Raw genomic sequence first — 21389 nt, 5'->3', positions numbered from 1 at the left:
AGCACACACAAGGGTGACTAGTGTTGACAGTGTGGTGTTTTTTAAAATATTATATTCTCAAGCGTTCATTTGGCCATTCTGATCACAAAGGCATGTTGAATGCTTAAGGTGCTGGATATGCTAATTACACTCAGTCGGTCATCATGTAAAGACAAGGAAACATCACTTGGCACTTGGCAAATAATGCTTATTTATTATGGGTCAGTCAAAAATAAACTTAAAGTGTGTGGGAAAATCCATGTGTTATAGATAAATGCTTAAATGATCCTAGCTGCCAAGGTCTTGCTGATCAATGGTTGTATGCAAAATAATTTATTTAATCTTCAGAGACATTCTGCATTTGGTAATACTGCCTAAGTTTTGGGAAGTTGAAGGAAACATTTTTCTTATGGACCAGGATCATACAGCTAACATGGTTGAACCAAAACTTGGACTCTGACTACTCTGGCTCCAAACCCCATACTCGAGGGCTTTGCTCTGAATACATTCCCATTCTGTCTGCTTGCTCTCATCCTTGGTGCCTATGTTTTTCCGTTTGCCACCACCTACAGGGACTCGTTGTTGAAGCCCCCTGAAAGAGCCGTGATAGATTTAGCATGATGTTTAGAAAAACCAGGCCTCCTGAAGGCCACTTAAACAGTCAGCAGAATCAAAGCTAAGAGCAGAGGCCTGAGAAAAGAGGCAGAATCTGTCTTTCCTCCTGATATCTACCAGAGCGACCCTCTTGTGCATAGCTGGTCACTGAGACACAGCTCATGGTTAGCTAATGTGCAACACCCTGACATTACACAGCACAGAGAAGGTCCATCTACTTGCTTGATGCCTGGGAGAGTCAGATAAAAAGAAACATTCTTTTAGGGATTATTGTCTGACAAATCGTGACACTGTGTTAGGAAATAATGGACTTTGTAGGAACATTATAATTTTCTTGTGAATGAATAATATGTTTGATTAGAGCAGATCAAGTCACTCTTAAGCAGAAGTAAGGGATACATCTCCTTTTTATCTGACTTAGCAAATATGTACACGCATCATACTAGTGATTTTGCTGGACAATCACTAAGACACATTTGCCTGCCTTTCAGGAGGGTCTTACTGAATAATGTCCAGCAGAATGTAGCATTCTAGCTGCTGTCGGGATCTCATGTAATGGGGTGACCAAGAAAAGCTAGCCTTTGCATGATCTTAATGCAGTGAGCTGCCCAGGCCCAGGACTGAAGAGTGTACCTCCTCATTTACCTATTGTGTGTCATGCTTGTTGAGGAGTTGGGGACATGTGATGGGCGGTCTTGAACACTGTGATAGAGAGAAGGGAGGTGATACAGACGACCTCAGGGCTTCCCTTGACCTAATGTGGAATAGAGGGTGTGTCTAAGGAGGAAGATGACTGAAAGATGACTATAAGATTCCAGGCTAGAAAACAGCTTGGTATCATTACAGATACAGGGGTCGAGGGAAAGCACTATTTTCATTGTTGTTGGAAATACTTGCCTACTCTTGGGCGAAGGTTTTGAGTGCCTGTTTGCTTTATGATTTTGTATCATTAAAATGCAGCAACTAAATGGAAAGAGGTAAGCCATGGGTGAATCTTCAAGGCAGAAAATAGCCGTGTAATTAATCATGATTGTCATCTGGGGTAAGGAGCCTGTTCATGAACTGCTCACTGACCTCTTGGTATGTTAGAACTTTAGCTGAAACCAGTAACAATAAGATTTATGTTTCTCCAGAAATTATTCTTAAAATTTTATAGTGGCGCCAGGCCTGGTAGGGCATACCCATAATACCAGGGTTTGGGAGACTTGACACCGGAGAACTGGTACAAATTTGAAGCCAGCCTAGGTTACATAGCAAAGATACTGCTGGGCCTGTCCTGTCCTACATAGCAAAACTTCACTCAAAACTAACCAAGAATAACTCCAAACCAAAATACTATAGTAGAGTTTCAAGGGATCAAGTTGTTGGACTTTGTCTTTTGAGTACCAGAAGCCTGGTGGCTTCCTTGAGTGTGATCATTGGCTTCAAACTGGACACTTTTGAGAGGAAATTTTTGAGAGAACCTACTCAGAGTAAGAAGTGTGGCTATAACTCCATAAATGAGGTACCTAGAACATTAATTGGGTACCTAGAACATTGGTGGGATACCTAGAATAGTGATGGCATATCTAGAACTAGCAAGGAAGTATTCACAGCACAAACCGCCCTGACCACGTGTGTGGCTCTTCGAGGAGATGCCGATTTCCTTCCTTTAATTGTCTGTTCTCTCACTCACCTGGGCCGTGCCAGGCTTAGGTTGGCCTAAACTGCTTATGGGGTCCAAACCAGCATCTTTCTTGTTTTATGTTTATGTTGTAGCATTTTCCCATCTTTATCCCTCTGCATCAGAGAACCCCTTTCCAAAACATCAGTGTTCATACACTTTTAGATTTGTAGAATTCCAGAAATACTTTGTTAGGGCACAATGGCTGTTTCTTTAAAGATGAAAACAGCAAGTAAATGAAGCCTGGTCAAATTTCTCATAGAAAGGGGTCTTCCATCATGTTTCATGATCACCTCCAGACTCACATCACAAATGATGAAGTCATCACTGCCCCTTCATGCGTAGCTTTCGCTCCATGGATGTAGCTCACCAGATAATGTAGCCGGCCCTCCACACGTGTGTCATCAGCACTGCACGGATTCAGCTAGGAGCAGGTTGAAAATATTTGAAGGCAAGGTTACATCTGTGCTGAAGGTGTACACTTTTTCTTGTCTGAGAAATGTGTTACAGCAGCATATAACTAGCATTTACGTTGCATTAGGGATGGTCAGTCATCAGGAGTATAGAAGTCATATGGATATTGCACATTAGAGTCTTAAGCCCCTGCAGACCATGGTATCAGAGAGGGTGCTCTGGGATCAGTGAGTCCTCACTACAAGGGAGTACTATGTTTTGTTTAAGACTTTCCCCATACCATCCTTTTAGTCATTAGCTTTAATTGACATTTGATACAACACAATTAACTGTTAAAAGACATACTAATTAATTTTGGCTTATGTTTTTGAGGCCAAAGAGTTTGAGCATTTGATTTAAAACTTTATTGATCTCTTGCCCCTTCTAGTTAGAACCAAGAACTTTGTATCTCCTAGTCATCGTGCTGTTAAGGAAGAGTGCTTACTCCATCTACCCCTTGATTAGGTTATGCAACACCCTCTTGATGGCTTCTGTATTTGTCCCACCCCCTTCAGCCCTTTAAAGAAAGAAGAAAAAGGAGTGCCTAGAAGGAAACTGCATGCCCAGACTCTCCTTTAGCTTCTGAGTCAGGATAGAGAGAGGCAGTGCCACACACAGAGCAGCTTGCCACCTGACCACGCCCCTTGCTTGAGCCAATTGCTCAACTCTGTGTGCCCAGGGCTCCTCCCCTGTAAAGCCAGGATGATAATAGTGTCTGCAGCACACAGTTCTTGCAAGGACTAAAGGAGTTAAAGGGCTTGAAAGCTGGGTGAGGAGGTGCCAGGTCGGAACAAATTCTGTCTTCTGAAACACTTGATCTTGTTTTGATTCTTTACATTCCCTGAGTAACCAGAGACTCATCTGAGCCCTTGCTCGTAAGTATGAAATAGCTGCACCTCCATTCCTTCCTAAGGAACACAACTGTGACCTCTCCACTGCCAGAGCTTGTCATCTGGGGCAGACGCACCCAGCCTCCTGGCCTCTTATGCCCACAACAGCACTGTCTCAACTAGGCTTTTTGTTTTGTTGTTGTTATTGTTGTTTTCATTTTTCAGTAGAAAAGCCCCCCAGTAAAGTGAAATATTAAGCAAAAGTTCACATAAAATGTTTAAAAGTAGTGGTTTTGTCATATTTTGTAAGTGGAAATGTGCGATATTTATAAACTTAGCAGTGAGGACAACTCACAGATCTGAGCTCAGGGCTCCTGGGCGACAGCTGTCATACAAGAGCAATGGCATATCGAATGTACAATGTCTTAACTTACTTTTCTGATTTTTGGTTGTACAGCTTTTGAGGATTTATCAATCACTTGCCTGAGAAATTTTAAAATAGGACAGTTGACAGTTATTAATCTCATTTTTTTAGGAGACTTTGACTTAATCTGGTCCAGAAGGTAGACACAATGAGAACTTTTTGTTTCTACAAATTCCTAGTAACACAGCTATCCACATGCTCCATAGTAGGCATAAACATGAGACAGAGTACCTAAAACTTAGAACCCATGCCAGCCGATGATGTCACTTCATTATGATTCAACTGGCAGGCTGTTCTCTGTTATACAGCTGGCCCCTGGATGCTGGGAGGATTTGTGCCAACCAGTTGTACCTGCTTCTGGCCTGGTATTTGTTTGAGAGTGATGTGTATGTAGGTCGTTGGTACAGTTTTATATGAATGGACATGCACAGGCTTGAACTCACCAAATTGACAAAAAAAAAAAATAGTAAGGCAAAGTAAACTTTCTTAGTGACTCATGTGTAAGTTCAGATGTACCAAAGAGATGACAAGAAACATGTTCATCCAGTATCCGCACATGAAGCAACTTTAATAGAGACACAGTCATCGGTGTGCTGGAGTGTGTCATTCATTTGTCTACATTTCCTATCTGTTGCATTTAAGGGTTAAGAGGTAATAGTAACACAGAAAATCGATGATACAGTACCTGTTCAGAGCCTGTTTTGATAATCACTCCAGGGAGGGTAGATTTCACTGGGGGATTCAAAGTCATAACAACTTTATACATTAACCCTAAAACTACCTGCACGTGGCTCAGGTTCTAGTCATTTAACTGGCGCTGTGCACACCCACCACCTGCCTATCCTGAGGAAGTACCTTCTGTCTTACAGAGCTGAGATAATAAAAAAAAACCCTTTGGCTCAGGGCTTCATTCCAATGAACGTTCAATTTCACAATTATCTTTCCTTCTTATTTTGACTCCTAAAACGTTCTAAGTTGAGATGAAGCCAGTGTTGGCAGTTCCAGGGAATCTGGATCTTGTAACTAGGGAGCAATGTTGTCCTGGCTTTACTTCTGTTCACCTTTAGCTTCATATCTATTTCTGTCTTGCTTTACTGCACATATATTTTTCCAGAAGCCTTGACCTTTTGAGGGGAAGAGGTATACATAAATATTTCCCATGCCCTCTGACTACTTGTTCTAAAGCTGTAGGACAAGGAACATTGCTTGGTCATCATCTTTTGTCGGTTTGTATAGCAGTCATTACTCTTATGTGAGTGGCTTCTTGGGAATACTGGTACTATTTCAAATATCTGATGGCCAGCCATGCCTCTGGAAAGGTAATCTGATCCCTTAAGGGTCCTTCAAAGAAAAGAGGAAATGCACAACAGTTCCCTGAATTGACAGTAATCATTAAAATCAGCAAATACTCAAAACTGACTCACCACAGCTCATAGCTTGATTGACATCATTAGTTAAAGGAAGAAAAGTGTGTGTGTGTGTGTGTGTGTGTGTGTGTGTGTGTGTATGATGTGTGTGATTTTGCTCATTCTCACTTGGGACTCTCACTTCATTGCCTTTCTTCTTAGTTTTGAAGGCAGGAAACAACCCAGTTAGGACATGTAGCCCCAGAGGGTTATTTCACTTGTATTTTAGTTACCTTTAAAAAAATCACAATGATACAGGACACGGTGGCACACTCCTTCAATCCCAGCACTCAGAAGGCAGAGGCAGTTGTATCTCTCTGCATTCAAGACCAACTGGTCTGCATAGCAGGTTTTCTGACCTCTGCTACTATTTGGCTCAGGGCTGCTGCTTGAGAGCAGAGTTTTAATGCCATGTTGAAGAAAAGGGTAACAGGTCTCCAGGCATCTCAGACTGCAGCACATTAGTGGCCTTCCCCTCTGCACAGGTGTAGCTGATCGCTTATAAACATCCCAGCAGTGCAATCGCAGGCGTGCTGGGGCCACAGTGCCACAGTTGTAGACTTGTCCCAGTCTGAGCATGTCTTTGCATGTTCTTTACCACGCTGAGCCATAGAGATAAACATCTCTGCGCATGTGCCTGAAATCTCTGTGTTCCACTGCTGTCCTTACCTGCACAAACTGTATGGATAGGCGTTGGGTCTGACTACTGTGCACGGCAAAGCAGAGTCTTGGTGTCATCCCTCATGGCTGTCTCACACCTTTTGCTCGTCTCCACCGAGACTTCCACAAAGATTACTGTGGCTATAGGCCCTGCATGCCCTTTGCCCTTCCCCATGACGTTTCTGACCTCTGTTCCACCCTCTTCATGCCATCAACGCAGAACTCCTTAGTTCTTATCCACACACAAGATCTGTTTTTGCCTTCCTGTCCTTGTGCTTGTGTTCTCTGCCTGGCCCCTGACTCCCTCCATCTGCTCTGGAAGGCTCTGCTTGGGTCACCTGCTAAGCAGCCTGCCTTAGCCACCCGGGGAAGAATCTAAACTGCCTCCGTCTAAGCTTGGGCTTCACACTCCCCATCTCCTGGTACTTCTCACTCGCTCACTTATCAAGATACTCCTCTTTAACATTTGTGTTGGGCAGAGACTGGGGGATGGCTCAGGAAAGCATCTGCCTATAAGCTGGAATGCAGTCTCCAGAACCCCACAAAAATGCCTGGTGCCTTATACCCTTCTAATCCCAGTACTGGGGAGGCGGAGACGGGTGGATCCTTAGGACTTGCTGGCCGCCCAGTCTAGCCTAACTGGTGAGCACAGGCCAGTCAGTGATAGACCCCATCTCAAAGGAGGTGGACACTGTTCCTGAGAATGACACTCAAGGTTGTCTTCCAGTTTACACACACATGCAGGCATGAACACATGGACACCCATGAACACCGAACACATAAATAAGTAATATTAAAAATCGCTGGGGGGATTATAAGCAAGTATCAGTAAGTAGTTTTTAATTAATGAATGGAATAACTTTGTATATGTCACTAAGGAAGATTTGGGTGTGAGTTTAGAGCCCAAGTTATATGGAAGTATATCTTCATGGCCAAATACAATCAGTCAGCTCCCCTTGCTAGACTACTACAGATATGGGTTACTCGGTGTTAGGAATGGCCTCGGTGAAGGAAGACTTAATTCTGACCTCCCTCACCATCCATATTTTTCTCCTTCATCCTGTTTTTCTTGTCTGCTTATTGTTATCTTGTTATGTGTATTTCTGTAGCATCAGTTAATTTCTGTTGTAAGGCAAGTCACCAGTCACTAAATAGATTAAAGGATGATAAACAAGGAACTGGTCACTGTAAACTGCCAGCGCTCCCCTGATGACTTCAGCAAACTGAACCAGGGATCGGGAAGCAACACTCAAGAGGCCACGTGCTGCCTCCTTTCGTCTCTTCATTGGAGCCGTTACCATGTAGGTGAGGACACTGACCCTGCTTGACTTCAGTCCTCTCCTCCCGCACAGGACCACAAGTACCTCACCAGTCAGCATGCCCGGTGAAAGCTGATCAAAACTCCATGCAGACTCCTTCCAGCGCTGATCTGAAACAAGAAGAAAAGGGCTACTCCATTCTCTACAGAACTAGAACCTTAACTCGTTTCAGTTTTGTTTTGTTCATATTAAATCCACCCCACATGAAACATGAATAATCCCAAGTAATCCAGTATCACCAAGAAATAAATACATGGTACTAATTAGTCTGGTTTTCTGATTGTGGAATTTTACCTTATTGTTGGTTTTTCAAGACGACAGGATACTTTGAAATCCATTTTCTTTCTACATGATTCAGTTAACCCTTGTTCTTGAAAGTCATTATCAGGGCCAGTTATCATCAAATTATGTGTGTGCTGTAGAACAGCTTGGGATAGACTTCTTGTCAATCAGGCATTTTGTCTCCAGGTCATTTTCCTGTATTTGATCAGCCCCGGTTGGTAGTCATTAGGTAAACAAAACTCCTTAGACTCTGCCACTGCAGGGAAAAATCTTACACTTGAAACAATACTCTTGTGGAAGCCGTTCCATTCCTGCGTTGGTTTTGTCTTTGTGTCATATATCCTTGTCGTAGCATCTTTAGATCTTTATCTCCTACTATATACTGCTTTATAAGCGAATTGAGACTATGCACATGCGTAGGCAAACTCATATTCATGTACAGATACCTGTGCGTCATGTATGTATATATACATACATTTGCATACATACAAGCTTATATGTTTGAATGTAAGATAGATACATGCTGTGCAAGCTAGTTTTATGTCAGCTTGACATGAGGTAGAATTATCAGAAAGGAGGGAGCCTCGGTTGAGAAAATGCCTCCATAAGATCCAACTGTAAGGCATTTTCTTAGTGTTTGGTGTATGAGGGCACAGCTCTTCATGGATAGTACTATCCCTGGGCTGGTGGTCCTTGGTTCTGTAAGAAAGCAGGATGAGCAAGCCAGTAAGCAGCACCCCTCCATGGCCTCTGCATTAATTATCTCCTGCTTCCAGTATCCTGCCCTGTTTGAGTTCCAGTCCTGGCTTCCTTCAGTGATAGACTACAATTTAGAAGTGTAAGCTCTATAAACCCTTTCCTCCCCAAGTTGCTTTTGGTCCTGGTATTTCATCACAACAATAGCAACTCTGAATATAATGCATATAATTTTTATTTTTGTGAAGAAATTAATTAGAAGTGTCACCTAGAAATATGTATGTTCCTCTTTTTAGTAGGGTATTTTAAGTGGATCAGCTTTTTGAAGTATCTTACAGAGAATGTTGGGGCATCAAACATGTGTTGGTAACAAAATATTAGTATATGTCATAATAACTTCCTTTTCTCTCTGCATATTAAGATAGAATAATGATCTTTAATAAAGTAACAATTTTAAACACTTGTTTTAAGTAATAACATTAGAGGTAATTACTATGCTGGCCATTGTTCTGTTCTCAAAGGGTCAAAGTTCAGATATAGTCACCCCTGCTCACCCCCCCATTCTCTCTACAATAGAAAGTGTCTGATTATTTTTACTGATTATTTTAGCCTCTTTCTCAACCCTGAGCTTTAAATTAAGATTGAGATAATGAATGTGAGAGGTATTTACGATGTATAAACATGCCATCCAAACAAGGTCAAGAGTGTCACGGCCTCCCTGGTATGCTGTTGGGTTAGATGAATTGACCCTGAATTACAACAGAGTTTTAGTTTGGAAACATAATTCATGTCACAATACAAGAGAGAATGCTTCCATCCAGCTTTATAGATCACTAAAATTATAGCTGGAAATCACACATACTTTGACTAGACATTGTTGTGTAGACATGGAAGTTGGTTTCATCCATACCATCCTGGGTTGGTTATGTGTCTAGTCCTTGTTGACCTCTAGGGAGGCACCAATTACTCTTGCTGTGGTCTTGTGTTCCACTATTCTGCCTAGAATAATTTTCTAGTTTGGCAATCTTGCTTGATCTTTCCTATCAATGAAGTCCATTATTGTGGTGATACTCTTGCATCACTGAATAGTACATGGGTGTTATGAAGGGATTAAAAATAAGGTCAAAATAGCTTTTCAACAAAGAATCATAGTGTGGTATTAGGAACACTTACTATATAAAAGCATGTTTGAGGACCTTGTGTTTGGTGGACAAGATTTACTTTGGTTTGTTATGTGGTTCAAAGTACCTTGTGAGCAGTGATGTTGGGGTTTCCAGTGAAACTTTAAACCTCATGAATTACTAGGTCCACGGGGACAATAGAATATTGCTCTTGTACTCCACATGATTAATTGCTGCCCCTTGGAAAGGAAAAGACCTCCCTGGTCTCCTTTCTACACTGACAGTAAAAACAATTTTCTCCCTGCAGTTCAGTCATTCAGATTTTCTCTGGTACTCATTTCTTTTCTTTTCTTTTTTTTCTTTCTTCAAACAGAATCTCATGTAGCCTAAACTGGCCTCAAAGTCACTGTGTATCTGAGGGGCCCTTGGTCCTGATGTTCTGGCCTTGATCTCCTGAGTACTGAGACTGGAGACATGTCTTACCATGCCCAGTTTATGAAGCAGTGGGGTTCAACATAGGGTATCCAAGATGCTAGGCAAGCAATCTAGCAATTGTGCTACATGCTTGCCCTGATATTTAATGTAAAGCACAAAGGAGCATTCTCTGACCATGTTTTTATACTGGTTTGTGGGGGTGGGAGTGAGAGGGTTGTTTGTTGCTTGCTTGTTTTGCTAATAGCAAAGGGATTTCCTTTTGAGTATTTCTAGGAAACAATTTTATTTTGTCATCTTGCAATATTTTATTTTTTATTTATTATGTACACACTGTTCTGCCTGCATGTCAGAAGATTGCACCAGGTCTCATTATAGATGGTTGTGAACTATCAAGTGGTTGCTGGAAATTGAACTCAGGACCTCTGGAAGAGCAGTTAGTGCTCTTAACCTCTGAGCCATCTCTCTAGCCCGCAATATTTTATTTTTAAAGTATACTTCATCATAATATTTACATTGTGTTTAAATTTATTAAGTAGCCTAAGTGAACAAATATGTGTTGCTTTTGGTGGGTTTTGGAAGGTACTTTAAGAAGTTTTGTTTGGAATCCGATAATGTTGAAGAGATTTTGTTAGTGTGTAAAATAAGAACACTAGCTTCTCCTCTCCAGTTCTTTTCTTGCTTTGAATTGCTTTAAAAATCTACACTTTGAAGAGTAGCTTAAAACAAATGGAAGACCCAGTCATGATGTGAGTCATAAGACAGCACTCAGCCTCTAGCCTGGTGGCTGCTTCTACCCCAGATCCACGTTAGTGAGGTGTGCTGTAAGAGGGTGAGCAGGGTAGAGATTTGAGTCAGTCTGACCTCACCGGTGGCTCAGACTGAGGCTCACTACATATGAAGGCGATTGGGCTATTCTCTGTGGTGATTGTGTATTATGCCCAGATCCTTGTTTTTTATAGTTTTGGTAAACAAAATGCCCATCTTAGGAAAACAGCAAAATAGACCACTCATTTGAAAGAATGATCAGGCTATTTAGGCTTGCATGCAACATCAGGCAGGCTCACTGGCTACTGCTTACTATTTCTGTATCATGCCAGGCATTGGATACACTTAGACTCACATCTGGACTAGTATGTCTGTGCTAAAGAGTATATTGTGATGGTGAATAGTATTGTAGCCTGTCCTTGATAAGAAGTGTAAAAAAACGGAACATAAAGAGATCCAGAACTGAGAACATATATAGCACCTAACCAGAGCAGGGTGTTATGGGCATGTCTGATCCCTTAATGGAGTTTTTCAGGATGTAACTGATAGCCAGGTGATGGTGGTGCATGCCTTTAATCCCAGCACCTGGAAGCAGAGTCTGTGAGTTTGAAGCCAGCCTGGTGTATAGATCAAGATCAAAGACAGCCAAGGCTATACAAAGACACCCTATCTTAAAAAAAATATATGTACCTTACCTGTATATGTCTGTTCCTAGAATAAGTAAAAGACAGCATATGTTTTGACATTAGTTTAGAAGCAGAATACCTGATTGCAGGCCTTGGATCTGCCAGTTCATTCCAAGGGTTAGATAGACATGAGCTCAGAGCAACACACTAAGTAAGCATTTCTGCTTCTTAAATGGAAGTGAGGTTATGTTCTGTGGAATATGAATTCATGTCCCCTACTTCAATTCTCTTTGATTTTCTTGGAAGTGGGTGGTTTCACTTCCCCTTGGAGGAACTTGTCACAGTCCTGGGACACTAGCCCCCTGCCTGTGGGCTAACTCCTTCTGCCTTTAAATGCTGATAGCTCATTTTTTCCTTCATCTCCAGTGTTTCCAGTTACTCTCCATGAACCAGGAAGTTATGGTGTGGAAATGTCTGCTGTGGCCTCTTTCCTGAGCTGCTGCTGCTGAGGTCTTGCTTCTGTCTGCTAGGATTAGGATTCAGAGCCTGCCTGCCCTAAGGGATGTTCATCTTAGCCCGGGGCTTCACAATGGGGAGGAACAAGGTTCTCTTTTCACTCCTGCTGGAGTTAGCTGTGACTTTGTGTTCCTGAGGCTCAGTGGCCATTTTAGTAAGACAGGGAAAGAATGTTCCATTTTGTATTTAGCCATTGCATGTGTCCGAGCTGCCTGCGGTGTGAACCACCAGCCTCACAGCACACATAGCTGGATGTTTCTGTAAAATATTGTCGATGCCATTGTACTTTTAACGGGCAATGATGGGTCACCTGTCTGGTCTGATTTTTGAGCATCCAACTGCTCACCAAGCATTGTGCCAAATGACCCTGTCATTTATTTATGTTGGTAACAGGCGCAACAGGAAGAGGCAGTCTCTGGAGCCTGTTCAGCATTTCATGAATGTTTGAAGTGTAGATGACGAAATAAGGCTAAAGCGGTATGTAAATAGAGACACACAATATGGCGGCATATCAAGAGGGGACATATTACGTGAAATCGTGTTTGAGAGGCTTGTGTCTGGTCATTGTGTCTGACATCCACCCAGTTGTCTTGTAATACTTTTCTGTCCTGACTGGCCGTCTACACTTTGCTGACACACAATAGGCTCTGAGTAGATAGTTACCAAACCATTTAGCTCAGAAATGTCTTTGCCCTTTCAATACACTTCTCAAAAGCTAGAATTTGATAGCGTCCTTTGAAGTAGCTTGCATTTTTGTAGAACACCTAAGTATTTCCATGTATTAGAATAATAGATTACTGTGCTCATCAGAAGGGAAGGGGCATGAAGAAATGTGTCTCTTGCCTCTGCCCTTGACTGCAGCCAACCTGACAGAATCCAGAAAGGGAAATGCTTAGTCTGAGCTTGCAATTCCTGCAAATCAAACTATTTTCTTTTGGTGGGGACGCCTGCTGCTTTTGTCCACAGTGTCCTACTTACTACTTACCTGTTTGTACCCACTAGCTGCTGTAAGCACTGTAAGATGAGGACTAATCTCATAACTAAAAGTATAAAACTGAATTTATTGATTTCATGTTGACTTTAAAAATACAGCTCCCAAATTAAAAAAAATTACCTTAGTTCTAAGATCTTTGGATTCCTAATTAATTAATCAAAGTTTATCATGGGACAATCAAAAATAGCCAGTAATATTCCCAAAAGATATGGATGCAAATTTGGATAGCAAGTGATAGGACAGAAAATTGTATATACAGCTTTAAACGTACCTTGGCTAGTCCTGTAATGTTGTTTTAAACATTAGCCTAATTTACCTCAAGTTCAGTTTCTTGTAACTCATATTCTAGAGCTTTGAAAAATATACTGTATAATTTGCTGAATTAATAACACATGAAAAGATACACTGAGGGCTCATGTTCCTGGGTGAATTATTTTTAGATTTTAGTAAGGGGTTTTCTGTAATTACTGTGCTAATGGCAGAGCCAATGTTATCAAGAAGTGCTTTACAATCACAGTGCCTCACAAGAAGCCATCTCCTGTCATCGTCACCTCCGTTTTCTCCCTGGAATAATTAAGTTTTACTCCAGGTGATGCAGAGCAGAGGTCCGAGCTTCCCACAATAGCAGTGATGCACATTACTAGCTCTGTGTGTTATTAATTAGAACCAGCAGTCCAGTGGGCTTAGCAACAGAACTTGGGGGCCCATTGCTCTAGTTCAGGCTCCAGATGCAGGCCTAATACAAAACGATGGCTATCATTGGCTGTGGCGAGGCTACAGCATGTGGTCCCACGCTAACAAAGCCAGTTTCACTTAGTGTAAATTTAACTTTTCCTTGCTCTGTAATGACATCCAGAGGATTTTGTAATTGCGGAGCAACTGTTTTAGCCGGTCCTTTGATGGACACGCTGATTTTTACTAGTAATGTCCACTGGAAATTTAATTCCCTACAAAGGAATTTTTGAGCCCAGCTTTACCCCTCTTTGGATGGTTTGAAGTGAGTATTTTCATCAAACTGCCAGTAGCCTTTCTCCTGATATGGTCTGGCATTGTGGTTTGGTCTCTAAGGAAGTAAATATTCATGGTGGGTTCTGAACTAAAGAAATCAGTAAGAGTCTACTGTTTCATGAAAAGGCGAAACTTCCAAGTTAGGTTTTCAGAAAACTGGAATGTTGGTGAGAACGTTAGTACATGCCTAGGTTCTTTTAAAGCTTTGAAATAAAGTCATGTCTAAGAGAAGTGACTTACAGTGTTAAATGGACCTCAGTGACCACCTAATAGGATGTAATATTTGGAATCATGATCTTAGTTCCACGGGCTAAGTAAGTACATACTCAGTTTAGTCTCATTTCACAATGCTGTTTCTTCCCTTTTGTAAAATGATCTTTTATTTTAGATCATAACCTTGCTCTTATAAAATGGTAAAGTCACTAGTTTTCTTGAGGTCAGGGGCACTGTGTGTATGTGAGTAGGTAGATGTTCATATGCACATACCTGTTATCCCTGCACTTAAGAGATAATAAGAGTTGAAGGCCATAATGGACTACAAGCAGATGTATAAATAACAATATCAGAATAGAACTATGTTGAACATAGGCAATAGAACTATATTGAACATAGGCTTTTTTTTACTTAATAATATAGTCAGACTCTTTTCATGCCATTAAATATCCTTCAAAAACCTATAATAATTTTATTTGAGTGGGCACTATGCGCTTATTAATGATTTCTTTATACTCAGGTTATTTCCAGTTTGTTTTGTTATCATTACAATCGATGCTGTGACAAATGCTTCGGCCTGGTCTCCACCCTTCAGCCACTTCCTGTTTCCTGGACACTCACTGTTCCTGCAGCCTGGGAAGGTATGCAGGCCTAGCCCAGTCCCCATAATGATGTGGATCCCTGGGGTCAGCTGCAGAGGCAGGAACCCCCTCTTGGCACCCTCAGAGGATCCAGGGAACACTGTCTTCTCTGTGAGCTGGGGGTTCAAAGTCTACAAAGAAAGCAGAATTGAAAAGAGGAGGACTAAATCCCATTACACTGCCACAGAAAGAGACATGCTAATTATCTGAGAACACTTTCCTGGGTCATAGGGACATCTAGAAAGTGGTGTGCCTAATGAAGGAGAGGACTAGGGCATTGGAGCTGTGCTACTGTCTCTTTGTGTCGTAAACAGAACCAGAAGTTACCCAAATGGCCTTCGAATTTTATGCCACATTCCGATTTCTCTTTCACTTCATGTCTCACAATAAATATTTGTGTGGACAAGTCGTTGTGAAGTAACATCTAAGGTGAGATTTTTTTTTTATGTCTTACCTAGTCGTGTATTTTCAGAGTTTGTGTAGCTTTCTAATGATACTGAAGGAATCAACAAGGTCAATTCAAACTCTCCCAAAGATAAGTTCTGTAAGTGTGGCAAGTCATTGCCTAAGCCATTGGTCCATTTACCATCGACAAATAAGTCTCATTTGCTCTTCTCCATGCTGGATCTTAAAATCTAACAAAATTGCCTATGAAATCAAGAGACAGTAACTTGTTTCTAAAAGACTAATTGATACTACATGAATTCCGAATAACTTTTCGTTACTGTCAGTTACTGAAATTTATCTTAAATATCTGAGTGGCATGATACATGAAACCCTAGGGGTAAAATAATCTTTGGAGAGATGTATCCCTGTAGCAGAATCATTAGTAGCACTTACAGTCACTGATAAACAACGTGTATAATGGAAAGTAAGAGAGACCAACCAGAAATACAGCCTAGAAAGCCATTTGCCCTTTCTTATCTTCGAGGCACCACTGACTAGTTAAATCCTCAATCCAGTCTCCTCTAAGAACGTCCCTTCAGCACTGAGGCAGAATGCACCATGTATCACAGCTCACTCTCTGAAGTCTCACCCCATGTCCTCACACCGGAGTCCCTAAGAGCATTTAGAAAGGGAAAATTGGCCATTTTAAAAGAAGTTTTTTTTTCCCCCTAAGGAAAGTTTTCTGCTGTCATCACTATCTTCCTACTAAACCTAACCTAGAGATTATGTATGATTTAAAATTATTGTGTGATTAAAAAAATTTACTCCACACTGGAATCAGGACCCAAGAGCTGTTTCTGTTTTTCTCTTTCTATAGTGTGCCTTTATCTTATTGTGCCGCATCGGGATTTTGGTTTTCACCCTTTTCTGCGCTGTTGGATTGCACCTGCCTCAGTGGTGTCCTGGGCACCATGGTGCCTCCCAGCTTCAGCCTCCCACTGCTTCCCAAGGGCCCCTCCTTTCTTCCTGTTCCCCCCTGTACTCGGAGGTCAGCTGCTGTGTGTCTGCTCTTACCAACGGAGATCACAAGTGTGGGCCTCCTGGGCGTGCTCTTTGAGAAACTCTTCCCTCTAATACGTTAACCTCCTACTTGCCATGAGAACATGAGCTCAGTGAAGCCCTTGCAAAAGCTGCCAGTGGCCTTGTGCAGAATCAAGTGGGTGATCAAATAGTTGCCCCGCTGTTTTAAAATATTTTCCCCAGTGTTGTTTGAATACTGTGTAGTTAGTAATAAATTATAGCAAAGGAAATGGCATGTTCTTAGTTTCATACAGCATATATAGTCTCAAAAGCAATATATGTGCATGAGAAATTAGAAAAAAGTGAACCGGAGACTGGAAAGTCAAATTTACCCCTTTACTAATGAACCAGCTTCTCTCTTTTTGGTTGACACTTACAATATGTGTAATTAGTCACCAGAAGCTGATTTATTTGGAGCTGTGTAGGACAGTGCCCCACATTTCCCTCTGAATATCTATTCCTATCTATGAGTAAGAATGACTGACACGTCAGAATCTAAACCTGTGGGGTTTCTAAAGGGAAGGGCAGACAATGCTTCATAGTGTTTTGAATATTGTATATGTTCAATGAGCACTGATGATGATCTAAACATCATTCATGTATATATAAAGATATATATGTGTGAGTGTGTGTTTAAAATAATAAAATCCTATAAACCTAAATATAGCCTGACTTTCAATAACTATCCCCTATTATAATTTGCTTCAGTCACGATGGCTATTGTACATTTGTGAATATAGAGACACCATTTAAAAATTGTGTCTCTTGTATATATTTAAAATGATGGCTTCTACATATATTCATTTTGCCGATTTGGATCCTCCAGTGAGAACCTCTTTGAAAAGACACCCCATAGTGTGTGATAAACACACCACTGTATCCGAGACCCTGGAATTGTAGCAAAAACTAATTTATAAATGCCGTTTCCAGAACTTATATTTTATCCCAAGTGGCTTTAAAGCATCGACATGGCTTTAACATGTTTATTTCCAGCCACACCAGAAACACAAGAAGAATTCACATCTAAACTCTTGTTATCAGCACATCAAAGAATTAGACCTTGAAGTATTCATATTTTCCTGAAAATGTTTACTGAACAATATTAAAGTGACTTGGTCATCAATTTAGAATTCCTATCAGGACTGTAAGAAAACAGATGTGTTAACAGGCCATGAAGAGCAGGGAGGTGTGATTACTGACCTGGACAGCATACAGCCTGTACAAGCCAGCATCTTGGCTTTCTCTGATGGTAAGATCTGGGCAAATCTTGGCTATCTGTGCAGCCGATTGAGACCGGCTGGGCATGCTGATTTTGCTTTGTGGCCTCTGTGCTCCTGGTAGATAAGATGGGGATCATATGCCTGCCATGAAGATTAAGTGGGATGATGTAAGTTAAGTTCCTGGACAGCGCCCACCCAGCACAAACAGGGAATGTAACAAAGGCCATTGTCTTCCCCTCCCCTCTACTGACAGTGAGTGTTCAGCAGGCTTTCCTGAGTACCCACCCTTCCATCTCTTAGAACCATTGCTTTCCTTTCTAGTTTAACTATTTTAAATTAAAAAATAAAATCGACTGCCATTTACTAAGCACCTGTTACTTAGAAGGCATTGTGATAGATAGTAGATGAAATTTAAAAACTGCATATGACATAGTTCCTATCCCTAACAAGATTAAAATATGTTTGAGAGGAAAAGCAGAGTAAGTGGATAGAGTAAGTGGGTGGATGAATGGATGGATGGATGGATGGAGCAGAATTCTTGTTATTCTGATATGCAGAAATATCAGATTTGTTTGAGATGAGTTTGATAAGCATTTTCATTTAGACCATATTTAAATAGATCATGTAATATAACTATTTTTTTTTTGGTTTTTCGAGACAGGGTTTCTCTGTATTGTTTTGGAGGCTATCGGTCCAGCCCAGCCTCGAACTCACAGAGATCCGCCTGCCTCTGCCTCCCGAGTGCTGGGATTAAAGGCGTGCGCCACCACCGCCCGGCTGATCATGTAATATAACTTTTAGTATCAAGCATATTAAGTTAAGTGCCCCATTCTATATTCTGTGTTCTGCTATGGTCATTAGATAGTAACAGAAGAATTCAAAATTGCATGGTCCACAAGCTCCAACTCTCCCAGCTGTCTCTTCCTATGGTCTCTCTCGGGATCATTTTTTTATGTACTTCATATATATTTATAAAAAATTCTCTTTAATTAATGATATAGTTATCATAAGGACTATTAGCTAGTTCCAGATATTGAGGTGTTTGAAGAACACTTGTAACTTACAGACTGACTACTGTCTCCACGACTCTTAACCCTGTCTGTTGCTAGGTGCCAGAAGAGGCATTGCTCCTGGGACTCTGTGTACAACTGAGAAAACTACAAAAGACAGCTTAGCTTTCTAGAGTCGCATGGGCTTCAATCCAGCTTAGCTTCCTTCGCCAAGCCCTATATCTGAAATTCTGGCTCATCCCCCTACAGGATGCCATCTTCTGACTTACAGGAAAGCTGTTTAAGGGCTGGTGGCTGCCAGGTTACTCCCCTAGTGTCATGGGGTTCCGATGTAAAATTAGTGACAAAAAGAAATCCCTTGCAAGGCTGGCTAGCTTCATACTTTCTCGGGTTTTTAAAAATTATCATGACTTTTAGATAGTAAATATGGCTGCTTTTCCAGTATTTTGGTCTCTTTCATCTTAAATATTTTCTATAAAATATTAGAGAGAGAAAGTATGTGTGTGTTGTGTGGGTATGTGTGTGTGTCTGTCTGTCATGGCAGACTTACAGACAAGACAGGTTATGGCAGCCAACACTCACCCTTCTCCAAATGAGTCCCGGGAATTATACTCAAGTCATCAGGTCTGAGGGCAGGCACCTCTATCCAGTGAGCCATCCCATAGCCGGCAAATGTGGGCTTTCTTAAAAATGTACCATTCTGACATAGGATCTCACATCATATATGCTGTTCATGCACAAGGTTATTGCTGCAAAGATTATATGGAAAAGTTGTACACTTTTACTGTATGACTAAAAGCCCAGAGATTGGGTTGACCAAGAAAGAGCTAGGGAGTGCTTAACTGTTCACAAGCTGCAGCCTAAATGGTGGGAGTAAATGTGGAGCCTTACCTAGAAAGCTGAACTGGAACACTACTACAACTTTTCAGGCAGATATTGCTATTCAGATGGTCTCAAAGATCAGTCCCAAAAGATGAGTGATTATCACCCTTATACCCAACATTAAAAGTGTAGAATTCATATTAAGTTAATATGATTTGTGCCCACTTTACTGCGATCTTATATTTTTGTGGTTGAAATGATGCCAAGCTACCGTCTGCCACAGTAAGGAAACTATTAAACCAAGAAAGAGTCACCATCCCAAAAAACATCTGGATCTGCACAGACAACAGCAGCCAGCACCCACATATGGCTCTTTAGTGTGGCGATGTGGCTGATCCAAGTAGAGATGCCTTGGTAAGACACACAGCAGATCTCAAGTGCTTGTGGGAAATGTTACCCTTCTTGTTGCCATTTTATAGTCATTACAGGTTAAAACAAGGATATTTGGGGTATATTGGTTAAGGAAACAATTATTAAAATTAATTTATATGTTTTTATTTTAAATGTGGCTACTAGGAAATTTTAAATTACATATATGGTTGCATCTGTGGTTCTGACTTTGTGGAGAGCAGTGATCTCAGTTTGTGGGAGGGGTATGTATGATTTCTTCACATGTATTATTGAATCTAGGAGAGTTTTGGGGTTTTGTTGTTTGGTTAATTGGCTTTTTGCTTCTTAGTGTTGGCTGTCCCCTCACTGAAACAAGGACACACAGTGTCACCAGTGACAGGTTTTTCCCATTCAGGGGCTATTCTGTGGTTTATTCCAGGATTTAGATCCTTTACAACTTTTCCATGCAATCTTTGCAGCAGTCACTTTTGCACATTTGCAATGGTTTTCTTGGATAAAATGATGTAAAGCTTTTGCTGCTCACTGGCAGATTGTGTCTCAATGGCTCTGGTAAAATCATATGATCATTTTGCCATTATCTCTTGCCTGAAGACTTATTTTTTTGTAGTTAATACAGCCTTGCCAGTTGGCTAAGTAGTATGTTGTCTCTGTTTCAAAAGAAATTTCAACTGAATTTATACTGTGACGGGAGCTGCTCAGTGTAAAATAATGGGAAAGTGTAGCTTGTTCTAACCCTAATTGGATAGAGGTTAAATTCACTTGTAGTCATTGCAGAAATACATCAGACTCAGCAATTATTCCAAGTTATACTTGTAATGAATGGCTTGTCCTCATTGTCAGCCACAAAGATATAAGAAATAATAACTTACAATGCATAGAATCCTAGCAGGGTGAATCTTGTGGGAACCAATCCATAGATATGACCTAGAAACTACATCACATGTAGTTTTAGAAGTGCATAATGACGATCCTGAGGGAAAGAGTCCTTCTCAACTGGGAAGTTTTTAATTGGCGTGGCTACTTGGGATATAGTTACATCAGGATTGCACATCCAATTAGCCAGGAGTTTCCAAAAAATCTTCCCTGTGCTGTCTGAAGTGAGAAGAGCACATGAAAAGAAACTCAGAGAAACACTCTTGGCTCTCCTTTCTGTTTAGCAAGGGTAGTGAGAGTTTATATGGAGAAATTGATGGTTGCTGTGGCCTCTTGCTTCCCAGCGTTCTTCTCAGTCATTTGAACACCACCTTGGAACCCGCTGTCCTATAATTGTCGTCTCTGGGTTGGCTGTGTCACTGTGACAACAGCAGCAGCTCGGCCAGTGGACAGCTAGAGTGTTCCCAGACCCTGTTTTGCTGCTTTCCTTCTCCTGAGTAGGACTTGATGGGGCTGGAAATCACCACATGGTGGCATTTTCAAAAGATGGTTCATTACTTCCATAGTAAATTACATACATCTAAGGAAATACTTCCCCCCACCAAAAAGAAAAAAAAAAACCTTACCCATTCTCTTTTTTGCTTTTTTAAGCAATAGACTGGGTCAGTCAGATGACCATTTAGCCTGGAGTAATTGTCTGTCTTTACTGCGCTTACATGTACCCACCACACTTCTCAGATTGTAAGGCTAGGCTTCTTTCTGTTGTGGAGATTAATCTGGCATAGTTGTTAATCCTTACTGTTTTGCTCTTGCTACATGGTGAACTAAAGGATTTTAGCCTCCTTTTCTGGGATAAATAAATCTGTTTCAATATAAATCTTGGGTATTCAGTGTTTTATTCAAAGGCTATTATTGAGGTGGTTTTTCCCTCATAATCTCT

The 21389-nt window shown here is 41.1% G+C and overlaps 1 protein-coding gene and 1 long non-coding RNA gene across 14 annotated transcripts in view; both read left to right on the top strand.

Moving 5' to 3' along the window:
• Rbms1 (RNA binding motif single stranded interacting protein 1) overlaps positions 1-21389 on the top strand; it is a 210195-nt gene that overhangs the window by 129439 nt on the left and 59367 nt on the right. The window lies entirely within an intron of this gene.
• LOC121140363 lies at positions 4169-7615 on the top strand. The gene is made up of 2 exons (XR_005877153.1): positions 4169-4329; positions 7383-7615. It is a non-coding gene; the product is annotated as an uncharacterized LOC121140363 (long non-coding RNA).

Source organism: Mesocricetus auratus, unplaced genomic scaffold (assembly GCF_017639785.1).
Source record: "Mesocricetus auratus isolate SY011 unplaced genomic scaffold, BCM_Maur_2.0 Super-Scaffold_100004, whole genome shotgun sequence".
In the NCBI taxonomy this organism is placed as follows: domain Eukaryota; kingdom Metazoa; phylum Chordata; class Mammalia; order Rodentia; family Cricetidae; genus Mesocricetus; species Mesocricetus auratus.
Note: the sequence above shows the minus strand (reverse complement) of the source record. Positions and strands in the feature narration are given on the sequence as shown.